The sequence below is a fragment of the Theropithecus gelada genome, chromosome 20 (genome assembly GCF_003255815.1).
Source record: "Theropithecus gelada isolate Dixy chromosome 20, Tgel_1.0, whole genome shotgun sequence".
Taxonomy (NCBI): domain Eukaryota; kingdom Metazoa; phylum Chordata; class Mammalia; order Primates; family Cercopithecidae; genus Theropithecus; species Theropithecus gelada.
Genome location: NC_037688.1, coordinates 77,349,924 through 77,366,183, shown reverse-complemented (window position 1 = coordinate 77,366,183; position 16,260 = coordinate 77,349,924). Strand labels below are relative to the sequence as shown.

The following is a 16,260-nucleotide window of genomic DNA, read 5'->3' as shown; positions in this document are numbered from 1 at the left end:
TTCTCAAATTAAAAAAATATTTTTACTGGTTTATAAAATAGAAAAATCTGAGAATCTGTAGCTTAGAGAACTACAGTGTGGGATGTCTCTAAAGACCAGGTTATTTTATCAGCTCCTCACACCACTTTATAGAAGCTTAGCCAAGACTTGGACTATTTCAGTCTTTTCCATTCCACATTCCACGGACTCTTGAAGAGACATTGATAAAACGATGCAGCCATGAACCACCCTAACTCAATCCCTCTTTTACTGCAGAATGAGCTTCTTGCTACAGTGATACTTGAACCCCTTAGATATATTCTGTACTAATTATATTAAAACATGACCAATGCTTTTGCTTTGTTGCCCCTCAAATTAAACACCTTAATCATGCGAACACAGAGAATTGGATTTAGTGTGACTGATTCCCAACTGTCAGTAAGAACATAATTAGATTATATTTTTCTCCAGTTCAAATAAAAGAAAATTGACAATAAAATGCTGATCAATATGTGTAGCTCAGGAGGTAGAGCCTGCTTTGAGATGCAGAAGTATTTGGTTTTTGTTTCTGTTTTTAGATCTATATTCTTGAGTAAAGAAAAAATCCATCTCTCTTTCCTAGAGGGGGAAGACTTGCAGAGCTGGGCTTGGCAACAGCCTGACTATCAGAGGCTGAATTAAACAAATAGGTGCCTCCCTGGAGTGAATGGTGCATTTCTCCTGTTGGGGGGACTGTGCTTTTATGGTGGACTTTGCTTTCTGTCTTGGTCTCCGGATGTGTGTATCTGTGGGTGGACGTCTGCATGTAAATGGCAGTGTATACCCGTGTGGGTGTGTGTGTACAAAATTCCCATGTGAATCTCAGCTTTGTGGGGATCTCGGGGTCTTGAGCCCAGCAGATGCCATTTGAAGAAAAATCACTTGAATACGAGACAGAAAGAATGGAAACCAAATCCTAGCTCTAAAGGTACCAGGCTGATTAAAAAAACAAAACAAAACTGGATTTTCTTTGTTTTGGACTCTACCTGCCTCCAAATGACATTTCTGTTTCCTATGAAATGATTAGAACGAAAGAGATCCCGAGCACGAAAGAGCAGATACTGTGTGATTCTGTGTATGTCAGGGTTTCAGCTGCGACCCGGCTGACATTTTGGCTCAGCAGTTTCTCTGTTGTATGTGTGTGGGTTCCCTGTACATTCTAGGATGTTGAGCGGCATCTCTGGACTCACTGGATGCAGTAACACAACTCCCCTCAAGTACAGACAACCCCTGTGTCTCTGGATGTTGCCTCATGTCCCCGGGGGACAAAATAGCCCCCATCTGAGAACTGCTGCTTTCATAAAGTACAATGTCAGGTGGAATTGGTGGAGGCTGTTGGTTGTCAGGGGTTAGTAGAGATGGAAGAGACCCCAGGAATATTCTGGAAGGGGCTGTAATGTTCTTTTTCTTGAATTGGGTGTTGGTAATATGGAGATGTTCAGTTTTTTTTTTTTTTTTTTTTTGGGGCAGGATTTTGCTGTCACCCAGGCTGGAGCACAGTGGCACCATCATGGCTCACTGCAGCCTCTGCTTCCTGGGCTTAAGCAATCCTCCCACCTCAGCCTCCCGAGTAGCTGGGACTACAGGCATGTGCCACCACTATTGCCTACTTATTTATTTATTTATTTATTTTTTGTAGAGATGGGGATCTCACTATGTGCCCAGGCTGGTCTTGAGCTCCTGGGCTCAAGCAATCTGCTCACCTCAGCCTCCCAGAGTGCTGCAATGACAGGCATGAGCCACTGCGCCTGGCCAGTATGTTCACTTTGTAAGAAAATTTACTGTGTTGACCTCTTATATGTGCACATTTGTTTTTTTTTTTTTTTTTTGAGACGGAGTCTTGCTCTGTTGCCCAGGCTGCAGTGCAGTGGTGCAATCTCGCTCACTGCAAGCTCCGCCTCCCAGGTTCACACCATTCTCTTGCCTCACCCTCCCGAGTAGCTGGGACTACAGGCACCTGCCACCATGCCCGACTATTTTTTTTTTTTTTGTATGTTCAGTAGAGACGGGGTTTCACTGTGTTAGTCAGGATGGTCTCGATCTCCTGACCTTGTGATCAGCCTGCCTCAGCCTCCCAAAGTGCTAGGATTATAGGCGTGAGCCACTGCGCCCGGCCTATGTGCACATTTCTTTAAGTAATAATTCAGTAAAGCATTTAGAAAGCTTGGTCATAAGAGGAGTGATTTGTAGAATGACTGGCATGAAAGCTGATCACCTTCATTTGAACTACTCTGAAATGAGCACCAGGGGCCACCAAGAGGAGCCTTTCAAGGTGTCATAGCCAAGGATAGGAGTGTGTTGTGTACATCTCTGCATAAAGGATTTGCTGGTTACATAGAAGAATGAAGCCTCCTTCTGAGGACAGAGGTAGCAAAGCAAGGGGAAGTCCAAAGCATTGAGCTTTCTAAATGGACTTTGCTAAAATCTCGTGGATGACTGATGCTCTTAACATACACCCGTGTACATATTGTCCATATAAACATTAATTGTGTAACAAGGCCCACACATAAGGTTTTTTTTGTTTTGTTTTGTTTTTGTTTTTGTTTTTGTTTGTTTTTGAGACAGTTTTGCTTTATTGCCCAGGCTAGTGTGCAGTGGCATAATCTTGGCTCACTGCAACCTCTGCCTCCTGGGTTCAGGCAATGCTTGTGCCTCAGCCCCTGAGTAGCTGGGGCTACAGGTACACACCACCACGCCTGGCTCATTTTTGTATTTTTGTAGAGATGGAGTTTCACCGTGTTGGCCAGGCTGGTCTCAAACTCCTGGCCTTAAGTGATCTGCCCACCTCAGCCTCCTCACGTGTTGGGATTACAGGTGTGAGCCACTGCACCTGGGCCCACACATAAGGTTTGAGTTGAGATAGAGAAACTCTGGCAAGACTGAAGTATTTGGCCATAGTCTCGGTGAAATATCCACAATTTCTGGAATCTTCTTTACTTACAGAGTTCCCACTTTCTGTCTGTCTCCTGTTTATTCAACGAACTTGTATGGAACCACAGTGTGCCTAGAACTTGCCAGGTGTGGAGGATAAAAAGATGACTGAGGTCGGGCATGGTGGCTCACGCCTGTGTAATCCCAGCACTTTGGGAGACCAAGGCAGGTGTATCACTTGAGGTCAGGAGTTTGAGAACAGCCTGGCCAACATGATGAAACGTCTCTACTAAAAATAGAAAAATTAGCCGGGCATGGTGGCACGCACACGTAGTCCCAGCTACTTGGGAAGCTGAGGCAGGAGAATCGATTGAACCCAGGAGGGTTCAAGCAGATTTTGCAGTGAGCTGAGAGCACGCCACTACATTCCAGCCTGGGAGACAGAGCAAGATTCCATCTCAAAAAAAAAAAAGGTGACTGAGATACAGACTCCATCAGAGTTGACTCTAACACAAATTAGTTAAGAGCCCAAGGTCTGACTGGGCAAGCACCTTGATCGGCCTCATCCTATAGCCTCTACTAGAATGAAGAACACTTTTTTCTTTACCTGTGAAAATGTATTGTGCTGCGTACCTACAAGTGCAATTTGTGTTTCTTTTGCAAAATTTGCCATATAACTATGCCTGTATTCTTAACATTTTTCTTTTGAGAGATTTTTCAGCAAATCATCTTTGGACTATGTGGAACTGGAAATTTACTTAGAGGCAATAAAAAGTACAGGAAGGTCAGTTCTTAGTCAAGAGTGAGGTTTTCAAAGACAGTGGAGAAAGTAAAAAATCTAGTACAGTCAAGATTATACTTGCAAATCCCCCCATCATTCATAAAGTTTAGCAGTCAGTCTTACCGTGCCTCACCAGGTTTAATCCGCACTTCTTCCCCCATGATTGGAGCAGAGGGTGATTTTTTTATGAGCAACTGATGAAGTCATTGAGAGGGCATTTGCAGTAGGAGCCATGTGCACTAGAGACCAATCAATGTGCCCTCATGGCACCATTTCTGTCTCTCTCCCTCTTTGTTCTTGCCAAGTACCCATAGTTCATTTTCCATAGATTAAAAGAGCCCGAGTTGGGCCTATACCTAGGAGTACAATTGCTGGGTTGTTTGGTAACTCTACGTAGAATCGTTTGGGAAGTTGTCAAACTGTTTGTGACAGTGGCCACACCATTTTAATTCCCACCAGCAGTGTATGAAGGTTCTAGTTTCTCTACATCCTCACCAACGTTTGTTATTTTTTGTATTTTTTTTTTTTTTTTGAGACAAAGTCTTGCTCTGTCGCCCAGGCTGGGGTGCAGTGGCACAATCTTGGCTCACTGCAATCTTTGCCTCCCAGATTCCAGTGACTTTCCTGCTTCAGCTTCCTGAGTAGCTGGGATTATAGGCATCTGCTACCACGCCTGGCTAATTTTCGTATTTTTTTTTACTAGAGACAGGGTTTCACCATGTTGGCAAGGCTGGTCTCAAACACCTGGCCTCAGGTGATGCACCCGCCTCGGCCTCCCAAAGTGCTGGGATTACAGGCGTGAGCCACCGCGCCAGGCCAGTTTTCTGTATCTTCGATTCTAGCCATCCTTATGGGTATGAAGTGGTATCTCATTGTGGTTTTGATTTGTGTTTCCCTGATGATGAATTTCATTGAGCATCTTTTCATGTGCTTATTGGCCACTTGTATGTTGGAGATGTGCCATATTTTCATATTCAAAAATGAAAGCACAGGTCCACACGAAACTTGTACATGAATAATTCAGTAGCATCACTCCTAATAACCCAAAGAGAGAATTAATCCAAATGCCCATCACCAGATGAAGAGATACACCGAATGTTGTCTACCCACACAATGGAATATTATTTGATCACAAAAAGGAGCAAAGTACTCACATATGCTACAGTGTGGATGAACCTTGAAAACAGATGAAAGATCACATTCTACGTGGTTTCATTCAGATGGAAATCTATAGAAATACGAAGTGGGTTAGTGGTTGCTTCTGGCTGTTAGGGGCATGGGAGGATGGGGGTGTTAGCCAAAGGGTATGAGGTTTCTTTTTGAGGTCATGAAATGTTCTAACATTGACTGGTAATGTTTGCGTGTATCTCTGAATATATTAAAAACAATTGAAATGTAAAAAACGCAAAGAAAAAACAGCCCAACTTGAAAAAATAAGTAGCAGCTGGGTGCAGTGGCTCATGCGTGTAATCCCAGCACTTTGGGAGGCTGAGTTGGGCAGATCACCTGAGGTTAGGAGTTGAAGATCAACCTGGCTAACATGGTGAAACCCTGCCTCTACCAAAAATATAAAATTTAGCCTTTTGGTACTCTGAGCAGCACCATGGCGGTTGTTAAGAACAAATGCCTTATGAAAGGTGGCAAAAAGGGAGTTAAGAAGAAAGTAGTCGATCCATTTTCTAAGAAAGATCAGTATGATGTGAAAGCACTTGCTATGTTCACTATAAGAAGTATTGGAAAGATGCTAGCCACCAGGACCCAAGGAACCCAAATTGCATCTGATCGTCTCAAGGGTCTTGTGTTTGAAGTGAGTCTTGCTGATTTGCAGAGTGATGAAGTTGCATTTAGAAAATTCAGGCTGATTACTGAAGATGTTCAGGGCAAAAACTGCCTGACTCACTTCTATGGCATAGGTTCTTAGCTGTGACAAAATATGTTCCATGGTTGAAAAATGTTCAACAATGATTGAAGCTCATGTTGATGTCAAGACTACCGATGGCTACTTCTTTCGTCTGTTCTGTGTTGGTTTTACTGAAAAACGCAACAGTCAGATACGGAAGACCTCTTATGCTCAGCACCAGCAGTCCGCCAAATCTGGAAGAAGATGCTGGAAATCATGACCTGAGAGGTGCAGACAAATGACTTGAAAGAAGTGGCCAATAAATTGATTCCAGACAAGATTGGAAAAGATGTAGAAAAGGCTTGCCAATTTATCCTCTCCATGAGGTCTTCATTAGAAAAGTAAAGATGCTGGAGAACCCTGGGTTTGGATTGGGAAAAGGCATGGAGCTTCGTGGTGAAGGTAGTAGTTCTGGAAAACCCACTAGGGACGAGACACGTGCTAAAGTTGAATGAGCTGATGGATATGAACCACCAGTCCAAGAATCTGTTTAAAGTTCAGACTTATAATAGTGGCAAATAAAAAGTCCTATTTGTGAAAAACAAACAATAAACAACAATGAAAAAAAGCAAAATTTGCCTGGTGTGGTGGTGCATGCCTGTAATCCTAGCTACTCAGGAGGCTGAGGCATGAGAATCACTTGAACCTGGAGACAGAGGTTGCAGTGAGGCAAGACTGCACCACTGCACTCCAGCCTGGGCAACAGAGTGAGACTGTGTCTCCAAAAGTAGAAAAAAAAAGTATCCAGGCTTGGTGGCATGAGCCTGTAGTCTCAGCTACTCTGAAGGCTGAGGTGGGAGCATGGCTTGAGGCCAGGAGTAGTTTGAGGCTGCAGTAAACTATGATTGTGACACTCCAGCCTGGACTGCAGAGTAAGACCCTGTCTCTTCTACATAGACACACACACTCACCCCCCCCACACACATACATACATACCCAGGTTCTACCTCCGGTGATTCTGACTCAGTGGGGCTGGGTATCCCCTAGAGATCCTGCTGTTCAGCCTGATCTGGGATCCACTTTTCATTGGGAACTGAGACACTGGCTGTGAACCTTCTGTCCTGAGAAGTAGAGGTCATGGTGACTCAGGTTCAAGCTTAAGGAGAACTGACTGTGCGTTAGGTATTATGCTGAACATCATTTCTTACTCTCACAGCAACATCCTTAGAAGGTCAATGATATGTCCCTGCTCTACAGATGAGGAACTAATCTTTCAGAGGAGTTTAGCTTGTTCAAAACTTATTCTTCCTGTTGGAAACTTTGTACCCTTTGACCAGTATCTCCTATCCCCTACCTTTCCTCCACCCCAGCCCCAGATAACCACTGTCCTACTCTCTATTTCTGTGAGTTCAACTTCTTTAGATTCCACATATAAGTGAAATCATGCAGTATTTGTTTTTCTGTGCCTGGCTTATTTCCCTTAACACAATGTCTTTCAAGTTCATCCACGTTGTTGAAAATGACAGGATTTCATTCTTTTTAAGGGTTAATAGTATTCCATTGTGTTTATATAGTACATTTTCTTTATTCTTTCATCCACTGATGGACACTTAGGTTGATTCTATATCTTGGATATTGTGAATAGTGTTGCAGTGAACATAGGAATGTAGAGATCCCTTCGACATACTGACTTTAATTTTTTTTACTCTATACCTAGAAGTTGGCTTGCTGAATTATATGCTTTGAAATCTATAGCACAGCAGGGTGATTATAGTCAATAACAATGTATCTTTCAAAATAACTAAGAGGGTACATTTCAAATGTCTCATCATAAAAATTGTCAGTGAATTAGGTGATGGACATGCTAATTAGCTTGATCTAATCATTCCACATTGTCTCCACATATAAAAACGTCACATAAATGTGTACAATTATGATTTGTCAATTAAAATAACATTAGTTAACAAAATAAGTAAGTTGTTCAAAGCCCCAGTTGGGATTGATGGAGCTGGGACATGCACTGAGGCTGTTGCTCTCAGGCCCACAGAGTCCATGGTCCACGAATGTTGAAGCCCTACCTGAGATGTCTACTGAGATCGCTGTAGGAATTCAATGTCTCAGAATCATCTCATACTCCATGGCCCACAAGTCCATGACTGCTGCCTCTACCCCTGACCCTACTGACCTGAAATGCCCCTGCTTTCATTTCCAGGAGCATACACCACTTACACCAAGCATTGATGGGTTTTGTTGACTTCATTTGAGATGTGGGGCCATGGATAGGGTCCCATGATCCTTGCTTGGTGTTGGCCAACTCCTTTGACTTCACCCTTCCCTTTTCTACTCACCTCCTCTGTCATGGATTGCTCTGGGAATTCTGAGCCCTAGTTCCTTTATTTTGCAGATAACTTTCACTCTTCTCTGCAACTAATCCCAAAAGCATGTAGTTGAGCTGACTGCAAGGTGCTTGACATGCAAGAGACTCCACAAATGGGATTCAGCCTCTGGAAAGTGGTGGTAGTTTCAGGTTTATGTGGATGTTAGTTTGTTTTCCCCTATAAAATATATTATTTAAACTATCAAACTGTTGGCTCCTGGATGCAGTCCTTTGCTGGTGGCAGTGGGCTGGGTACTGCCACCGGGGAGAAATGCTGCAGGCTTAGAGAAAGAGAAACTGGTTCTCTTTAAGAGGCAGAGAGTGGTTTCCAGTGCCAGTTTGTTTGGAGGCAGAATAGCTGCTGTATTAAAATTGCCCAAACTTGGGCTAGTGCCTTGTGTGTTTAGAGCTCAAAGCCACGATTGCTTTCATTTTTTTTTTTTTTTTTTTGGTGGTAGGTTTTCCATCCTTTTGCTTGGCAGGTTTCTGCTAATAGCTTCAACCTCAAGACTTCCATTATACAGATACTAATAGCACCTACTATGTTCATCATTATATTATCTCCATTGCCTGGCATAGAGTAGGTCTGTAGTGCTTACTATATGCCAGGCATTGGAGATAATATAATGAAGAACAAGACAAACATGGCACTTGGAAAAGAGAGTCTAGTTCCCACTCTCAGCCCACCCCAAAGAGAGGCCAGAAATGGACTTCCAAAGATCTCAGATGCCCTTGCATCATCTCCCTGAAGAAGGAAGGTGAAGCTTTGGTGTCTGAAGAGAATTTGGCTGGACAATCCCCAAGGTTTGGAACGATGGGAAGAAGCTGCCATCTGTGTTTAAGGTGAGAAGCAGGGGAGTGGCTGGATCTCAGAGGAAGGCAAGTTTAAGAGAAGGTTTTTGTGAGTTCCTTTGCCTAATGGAGACCTGTTATAGTGAGGGCCCCTGGGGCTGAGCCTATAGGTCAGTGGAATGATGCCGTGAGGAGGGTCTTCTTATAGCAGATGGCCCCCAAAAAATTGATGGATCATGAACAGCTGGAAGAATGGAGAGTTCGGGAGACGTAGTTCCTACCTGGCTTTCCAACAGTGTGTAAGCCCAGAATTCTTACATAAGCCCATGGGGAAGGGAAAGGAACACTGGTAACGACAAGATTGAATTCTCCACCTGCCAGGCATCCAGGGACTCAGAGCAGATTTAACTGGTTACAGAAATAGGAATGTGACATTTCCTACATCCGGGTGTGCTGAAGCAAAATGTATTCCCTCTCTGGTTTGTGGGGAAGGAGAATGCTAACAGACAAGACTCCAGGTTTTCACTCTTAAACCTGGTGCCTAGAAATACATTTTCTACTGGATGTAGACAAAAGCTCCATATAGACATATCCATCACTGCATCTCTGATGCCTTGTGTTCTCCCTAATTTTCCCTGTAACCTGCAGAGGAAGAAAGTTCCAGCATCACTTTTGGCCTCCCAAGAGTGAGTTAGGGTTGCTCATGCCTGTAATCTCAGCCTTTTGGGAGGCCGAGGTGTGCAGATCACTTGAGGCCAGGAATTGGGGACCAGCTTGGCCAACACGGTGAAACTGTGTCTCTACGAAAAATACAAAAATTAGCCAGGTGTGGTCATGGGCGCCTGTAGTCCCAGCTACTCTGGAGGCTGAGGCACGAGAATCGCTTGAACCCAGGGGGCGGAGGTTGCGGTGAGCCAAGATTGCACCACTGCACTCTAGCCTGGGTGATAGAGTGAGACCCAGTCTCAAAACAAAACAAAACAAAACAAAACAAAAACAAAGAAGAGTGAGTTAGGATGTAAACTTCCAAGTCTCTCTTTCATATGTCTCCTCCCTGGTGAGCAGAGGAGTTGACTTTATTGGCAAGACTGAGGAAAAGGTGACTGTATTTCTGCCATGTTCACTTATTAGTGGATGGGTTATTTTGCCTAGACTATGACCACAGGGGCCACCTCTAAATCCCCTGCATAGGCACCAGGCTTTTTTAGGGCAAGCAGGACAGGTAAGATCTGCGTCTGGCAGAGCCAGCCAGGTCTACTTACTCTCTGCTTCCCTTTCTGCCTGTGACTGAATGGGCATGTCAGGGTCTAGTAGGGGATCTGGGAGGAGGAAGCCTCATTAACTTCTTTTCTGCAGCAATTGATGGCCACCCAACTTGAACAGTGAGGGCTTATCACTTCATGTACTAAGACCGGAGATAGCTAGGTTGGCGAAATTAGTAGCTTGAGATGTTAGATTTTTCATTTGAGGTTTCTGTGCTGCTATTGCCTTCTGCTCTTGGTCACAGAGGCTGCCACAATCGACATGTCAAGTCCTCGTGTGACAACATCCAGAGACAGCAAGGAAGAGGTACAGTGTATTCCTGCATGTTTCTTAAAAATTTTTTTGATAGAGAATAATTGTACACATTTATGGGGTCCATGTGAGATTTTGGTACATGCATACAATGCATAATGATCAAATCAGAGTCTTTAGGATATTAATCACCTCAAACGTTGACCATTTCTTTGTGTTGGGAATATTTCCAATGTTACTGCTATTTAGAAATATATAATAAATTCATTTATCAGGATACAAAATCAATGTACACAAATCAGTAGCAGTGCTATACACCAACAGTGACCAGGCTGAGAATCAAACCCTTTTATAATAGCTGTAAAAATAAAATACTTAGGAATATACCTAACCAAGGAGGTGAAAGACCCCTACAAGGAAAACTACAAAACACTGCTGAAAGAAATCATAGATGACACAAACAAATGGAAACATATTCCGTGCTCATGGATGGGTAGACTCAATATTGTGAAAATGACCATACTGCCAAAAGCAGTCTACATATTCAGTGCAATTCCTATAAAATACCATCATCATTCTTTATAGAACTAGAAAAAACAATGCTAAAATTCATTTGGAACCAACAAAGAGTTTGCATAGACAAAGCAAAACTAAGCAAAAAGAACAAATCTGGAGGTATCACATTACCCATCTTTGAACTATATCACAAGGCTATAGTAATCAAAACAGCATGGTGCTTGTATAAAAATAGGCACATGACCAGTGGAACAGAGTAAAGAACCCAGAAATAAGGCCAAATACTTACACCCAACTGATCTTTGACAAAGCAAACAAAAACAAAGTAGGGAAAGTACACCCTATACAACAAATAGTGCTGGGATAATCGGCAAGTCACATGTAAAAGAATAAACTGGATCCCCATCTCTCACCTTATACAAAAATCAACACAAGATGGATCAAAGACTTAAATCTAAGGCCTGAAACCATAAAAATTCTAGAAGATAATGTTGAAAAATGCTTCTAGACATTGGCTTAGGCAAACAGTTCATGACCAAGAACCCAAAAGCAAATGCAAGGAAAACAAAGATAAATAGATGGGACTTAATTAAACTAAAAGCCTCCTGCACAGCAAAGGAAATAATCAGCAGAGTCAACAGATCACCCACAGAGTGGGAGAAAATTTTCACAAACTGCATCTGACAAAGGACTAATATCCAGAATCGACAGGGAACTCAAATCGGCAGGAAAAAAAACAATCCCATCAAAAAGTGTGCCAAGGACATAAATAGACAATTCTCAAAAGAAGATATACAAATGGCCAACAAACATGAAAAAATGCTCAACATCACTAATTATCAGGGAAATGCAAATCAAAACCGCAGTGCGATACCATGTGTGAAATACACAAAAATAGATGTTGGCATGGACGTGGTGAAAAGGGAACCCTTTTACACTGATGGTGGGAATATAAGCTAGTACCACCACTATGGAAAGCAACATGGAGATTCCTTAAAGAAGTAAAAATAGATCTACCATTTGATCTGGCAATCCCACTACTAGGTATCTACCCAGAGGAAAGGAAGTCATTATATGAAAAAGACACTTTTGCACACATGTTTACAGCAGCAAAATTTGCAGTTGCAAAAATATAGAACCAGCCCAGATGCCCATCAATCAATTAGTAGATAAAGAAAATGTGTTATATATATACCATAGAATACTACTTAGCCTTAAAAAGGAATGAAATAATGGCATTCACAGCAACCTGAATGGAGTTGGAGACTGTTACTCTAAATGAAGTAACTCAGGAATCAAAACCAAACATCGCATGTTCTCACTCATAAGTGGGAGCTAAGCTATGATATATGCAAAGGCACAAGAATGAAACAGTGGACTTTGGGGGCTCGGGGGGAAGGGGGGAGGGGGTGAGAGATAAAAGACTATATGTTGGGTAAACTGCTCTGGTGATGGGTGTGCCAAAATTTCAGAGATTACTGCTGAAGAACGTACCCATGTAACCAAATACCACCTGTTCCCTAAAAACTATTGAAATAAAAAAAAGAAATATACAATAAATTGTTATAGTCACTTTCTGCGATATTGAACACTAGATTCTATTCCTTCTATTATATATTTTTATACCCATTAATCAACCTCTTTTCAAACCCCTCCTCTTCCCAGCCTATGGTAGGTATCATTCTACTCTTTATCTCCATGATATCAGTTTTATATAGCTCCAGGGCACACAAGTCCATAACTGCGGTCTTTATCCCAGACCCTACTTACCTGAAACATGGCCCCCACTTTGATTTCCAGGAGCATAAACTGCTCGTATAAATGAGAACATACAGTATTTTTCTTTCTGTGCATGGCCTAGTTCACCTAGCATTATGACCACTAGTTCCATCCGTTTTGCTGAAAATAAAACGATTTCATTCTTTTTTATGGCTGAATACTATTCTATTGTGCATATATTCCCATTTTCTTTATCCATTCATCCATTGATTGACACTTAGATTGATTCCATGTCTTGGCTATTGTAAATAGTGCTGCAGTAAATATAGGGGTACAGGTATCCCGTTGATACACTGATACCCTATTTTTTTGGGTATATACCCAGGAGTGGGATTGCTAGATAATATGGTAGATCTGTTCTTAGTTTTTTGAGAAATCTCTGTACTTTTTTTCATAATGACTGTACTAATTTACATTCCCACCAATGATATACAAGAATTTTCTTTTCTTCACATACTTTCCAGCATTTGTTGTGCTTTGTCTTTTTAATAATAGCCATTCTAACAAGTGTGAGATGATATCTCATTGTGGTTTTGATTTGCATCTCCATGATGATTAGTGATGTAGAATATTTTTTCATAAACTTGGTGATTTGTATATCTTCTTTTGAGAAATGTGTGTGTATTTTTTTTTGATAGTTTCTTTTACTCTGCAGAAGCTCTTTCATTTAATTAGGTCCCATTTGTCAATTTTTGCTTTTGTTGCAATTGCTTTTGGCATCTTTACCATGAAGTCTTTGCCTGTGACTATGTCCTGGATGGTATTGCCTAGGTTGTCTTCCAGTGTTTTTATAGTTATGGGTTTTACATTTAAGTCTTTAAGCCATCTTGAGTTAATTTTTGTATATGGTGTAAGGGAGGGGTGTTGTCTTTTCACTCTGTTGATTATTTCCTTTGATATGCAGAAAGTTTTTAGTTTACTATAATCCCATTTGTCTGTTTTTGTTGCTTGTACTTTTTAAGTGTTAGCCATACAATCTTTGTTCTCAAGCGTTTCTCCTGTGTTTATTTCTAGTAGTTTTGTAGTTGTGGTTATTACATTTAAGTCTTTAATCGATTTTGAGTTTATTTTTGTATGTGATGAGCGATAAGGGTCTAGTTTTATTCTTCCGTGTTTGGATATCTAGTTTTCCTGGCACCATTTAATGAAGAGGGTGTACTTTATTTAATGTATATTCTTGACACCTTTCTTGAAAATCAGCTGTAGATATGTGGATTCATTTCTGGATTTTTTAGTCTATGTCCTTTGTTTTTGTGTCTGTTTTAACACCAATACATGCTGTTTTGGTTACTATAGCTTTGCAGTATATTTTAAAATCAGGTAGTGTGAGGATTCTAGCTTTATCTATTTTGCTCAGTATTACTTTGTCTATTTGGGGTCTTCTGAGGTTCCATATGAATTTTAGGGATTTTTTATTCCTGTTTCTATGAAGAATATAATTGATAGGGATTATACTGAATCTCTGGATTGCTTGGGGTAGTATGGTCATTTTAGCAATATTAGTTATTCCAACCCATGAGCATGAGATACCTTTCCATTTCTTTGTGTCCTTTTCATTTTATTTTATCAGTGTTTTGTGGTTTTCACTGTTTTGTTTTGTTTTTTTCATCCTTGGTTAAGTTTATTCCTAGGTATTTTATTTTTGTAGCAATTATAAATAGAATTGCTTCCTTGATTTCTTTTTTAGCTAGTTTGTTACTGGTATATAGAAACATTACTGATTTTGTGTCCTGAAGCCTTACTAAATTGTACATCTTTTTTTTTTTTTTTTTTTTTTTGGAGATAGAGTCTTGCTCTGTTGCGCAGGCTGGAGTGCAGTGGTGCAATCTTGGCTCACTGCAACTTCTGCCTCTCAGGTTCAAGCGATTCTCCTGCTTCATCCTCCCAAGTAGCTGGGATTACAGGCACCTACCACCATGCCTGGCTAATTGTTGTATTTTTAGTAGAGACAGGGTTTCACCATGTTGGCCAGGCTGGTCTCAAACTCCCAACCTCAGGTGATCTGCCCACCTTGGCCTCCCAAAGTGCTGGGATTATAGGCGTGAGCCACCATGCCCAGCCTAATTTATCCATTTTAAGAGATTTTTGGTGGCGTCTTTAGGTTTTTCTGTATACAAGTATAAGATTATGTCATCTGCAAAGTGAGATAATTTGACTTCCTCTTTTCCAGTTTGGATACTTTTTATTTCTTTCTCTTGTCTGATCGCTCTGGCTTGGATGTCCCATACTGTATTGAATTAGAGCAGTGCAAGTGGCCATCCTTATCTTGTTCCAGTTCTTAGAGGAAGGGCTTTTCAACTTTTCCCAATGAGTATGATGTTAGCTGTAGATTTTTCATATATGCCTTTTCTTATGTTGAAGTGTTCCTTGTATGCCTAATTTGTTGAGAGCTTGCATGATGAAGGAATGGTAAGTTTTACTGAGTGATTTTTCTGCATCTGCTGAGATGATCAGATAGTTTTTGCCCTTCATCTTGTTGATGTGATGTATCACATGTATTGATTTGTGTATGTTGAGCCATCTTTGCATTCCTGGGATAAATCCCACCTGATCATGGTATATTATCTTTTTCATTCATCATTAGATTCGGCTTGGTAGTATTATGCTGAGAATTTTTCCATCTGTGTTCATTAGCAATATTGGTCTGTAGATTTCTCTTTTTGTTGTGTCCTTGTCTTGATTGGATATCAGGGTAGTGCTGGCCTTATACAATGAGTTAGGAAGAATTCCCTCCTCTTCAATTTTTGGGAATAGTTTGAGAAGAATTGGTGTTTGTTTTTCTTTATAAATTGGGTCAAAATCAGCATAAAAGCCTGGTCTAGGGCTTTTCTCTTTTGGGAGACTTTTTGTTACTGATTCAAACCTGCTATTCATTTTGGGTCAGTTCAGATTTTCTGTTTCTTCCTAGTTCAGTCTTGGTAGGCTGTATATGTCTGGGAATTTATCCCTTTCCTCTAGGTTTTCCAATTTCTTAGCATATGGTTGTTCATAATAGCCTTTAGAATGATCCTTTTTATTTCTTTGCTAACAGTTGTAATGTCTCCTTTTTCATTTCTGATTGTTTTTATTTGGGTCTCCTTTTTTTTTTGTTTGTTTATCCTCACTAGTGGTTTATCAATTTTGTTTAACTTTTCAAAAAAACAACTTTCATTTTGTTGATTCTTTACATTTCTTTTTTGCCTCTATTTCATTTGGTTCTGCTGTGATATGTTGAGCCTATGGGTGCACAGAAGTCAAAAATTGAGGTTTGGGAACCTCTGCCTAGATTTCAGAAGATGTATGGAAATGCCTAGATGTCCAGGCAGGAGTTTGCTACAGGGGCAGAGCACTCATGGAGAACCTCTGCTAGAGCAGTGTGGAAGGGAAATGTGGGGTCAGAGCCCCTACATAGAATCCCTACTGGGGCACCACCTAGTGGAGCTATGAGAAGAGGGCCACCATCCTCCAGACCCCCGAATGGTGGATTTACCGATAGCTTGCACTGTGTGCCTGGAAAAGCTGCAGATACTCAATGCCAGCCCATGAAAGAAGCCAGGTGGGTGGGAGAGTTATACCCTACAAAGCCACAGGAGTGGAGCTGTGGCCGTTTTTCTCCCAAGGCCATGGGAACCCACCTCTTGCATCAGCATGACCTGGATGTGAGACATGGAGTCAAAGGAGATCATTTTGGAGCTTTGAGATTTGACTGCCCCACTGGATTTTGGACTTGCATGGGGCTTGTAGCCCCTTTGTTTTGGCCATTTTCTCCCATTTGGAATGACTGTATTTACC

The 16,260-nt window shown here is 41.3% G+C and overlaps 2 pseudogenes; both read left to right on the top strand.

Moving 5' to 3' along the window:
• Positions 1-16,260, top strand: part of LOC112614342 — a 375,669-nt pseudogene that overhangs the window by 28,533 nt on the left and 330,876 nt on the right.
• LOC112614344 lies at positions 5,274-6,926 on the top strand (annotated as a pseudogene).